A 2,500-nucleotide genomic window follows, 5' to 3' on the forward strand; every position below is an offset into this window, starting at 1 on the left:
CAGTTCTCTGACAGGATGTGTCCAAAGAGGCCTGACTAAGTACTATGTTAAGCATACATGTCGCAATACTGTGTGAGAGTCAGTAGAGGTGGTGTTGCTATCTATATAATTTGACCATCATAACCCTTTCAAGGAGATTAATAGAGGCGTATGCGTTGCCACACATGCCAAAACTTCACGGTCCTTGTAGTACAAAGGTATAATACAGGGACCAATGATGGGTATCTTCATATGATGGTAATGCAACGTGGACGAAGCTGCTCATTTTCAAAACCCATCAACCCCAACACCTCCATTAGAAGGCGCAACCCTGATGAACTGACACTCATTTTTTCACACATCGAGAGATGACTACCGGCAACTGTTCCACTCCTCCTACCATTTAAAACCAGTGACATAGAAACAGTTCCACAGTGATAAAACACCGAAAATAAGTCAAACTTTCTTCCCAAAGAGATCTGTGGGAGATTCCGAGAGCCATTGCCACTCGCCGTGGGGCTGCGAGTTTTCCACTTAGTGAATACTGAGGCACCAATTGATTCACCGACGTTTGATATATGAACTTTTGTACCCTTTGACTTGAATCAAGTTCTGCATGTAGTTCAACATGGATATAATTATATTAGTAGTAGCAGTAGTAATAGTAGTAGTAACAGTAGCAGTAGTAGACTTGGAGTCCCATCCGTGATGATTAGTAAAACATGCTGGATTTATGCGTTTGCGCAGTAAAATTGCTGACAAAGCGCATGCGTCAAAACAGGAAGAGGGTGCACGAACTGCAGAAGAGAAGGAGAATGCAGAAATCAGAGGGAGCAACAACTTCCAGAGGGGAGGAATGGTCAACTGAGAGGAGATGTGGAGACTGTGGAAGATGAGAGGAATGAGATGGAGATGAACGTGGGTGGTGGTCTAGTGAGTGAGAGAGACTCAGAAGAGGGAACTGATCCTACAATATCGAGGTCGGAGGACGAAAGCCCACGTCATCAAGAGCAGCAGGGCAGGAGTGGGGAGGGTAGGTTCTGGCAGACGTGGCAACAGCCCAAGGTTAAGGAGTGGCTGGACGACGCCTACATCGGGATACCTGCCTTCTCCTCAAGAAACCACTTCACCCCGCCTAAATGCAATGAAACCAAAGACTTAATACAGGAGATGACCTGCCTAATGATATCATAAATAAGCCCACCTCCCTACTCCCCGCAGGTATTCAAAACGCTGGCTATAATTCCACACCTTACATGTCAGAGGACTCACAGAAAATCAAAGCACTCGGAGAATGTCCAGGCATTGCAACGGAAGATGCAATAATGGAAGAAAGGAAAAGTGGAGCAACTAATGATGGAGGCGGAGGCCATTCAAGATAGACTACACAATGGCACAAGCAGAGAGAAGAGACCAGAAGACAGAACCAGAAATTTTGCAGACAAGATGAGGCAGGGAAATGTTGCGGCTGCCATGAAGACCCAGGAGTTCAACCCCTGATCGAGGAAACACTGAGGATAATGAAAAAAACAAACATCCAACAGCAGGACAAGCAAACCTGAACACTAGATTCAATGGTGACTAATCCCCACCCCACGAAGTGATCTTTGAGAGCATCACGAGAGGAAGGATCTGGAACATTGCTCTACACACCCAGGGAGCGGCAGGACCAACGGGCTTAGATACGTCTGGATGGAAATATCTCCTCGGCACCAACCTATTTGGGACAACAGTGGGGGGATTGCAGGAGGCCATCGCTGGTTTTGTGAGGAAAATGGCTGCTGAGGTCTGTCAGCACCTTGAGGCATACACAGCGTGCAGAATTATCCCGCTGGATAAGAAGCCTGGCTGTCGTCCAATTGGTATAGGTGAGGTGCTTAGATAAATAATGGGGAAAGCATCATGGAAGTCGCAAAAGACGAGGTGCGAGAAGCAGCTGGCAACCTTCAGGTGTGTGCAGGGCAACAGGAAGGTTGCAAGGCGACAATTCACGCGATGAGGAGGATATTTGAGGAACCAGACTGCGAAGTAGTCTTATTAGTCGATGCATCCAACACCTTCAACAACATAGAGAAGTTACAATATATGATATTAAAATCAAGTGCCCATTTTTAGCCAAGTACGTGGAGAACACATACAGAGAACCAGCAAAGGTATTCGTCACCAACAGAGATGAGAAGAAAGGCACCACTCAGGGAGACCCGGTGATCATGGCAATGTACGCGTTTGGTCTTATGCACCTGCAGCAGAGGGTGCAAAATGAGTACACCAGGGTTAAACAGGTAGCATATGTGGATGATCTCAAGGAGTCACGTTAAGTAGCGGACGTAAAAAAAAAATGATGGGATCTGGTGAAAACACATGGTCCGGACTTGGGTTATATCCCGAATGCAAAGAATTCTGTCCTCACAGTAAAGCCAGATTACTTCGAAAAAGCCAAAAACCTCTTTAAAGTAGTGAAATAAAGGTAACTAAAGAGGGGGAAAGACATCTCGGTGCAGTGATCGGCTCTGAATCATTT

The sequence above is a fragment of the Oratosquilla oratoria genome, chromosome 11 (assembly GCF_046742065.1).
Source record: "Oratosquilla oratoria isolate Oo_2021 chromosome 11, ASM4674206v1, whole genome shotgun sequence".
Lineage (NCBI taxonomy): Eukaryota > Metazoa > Arthropoda > Malacostraca > Stomatopoda > Squillidae > Oratosquilla > Oratosquilla oratoria.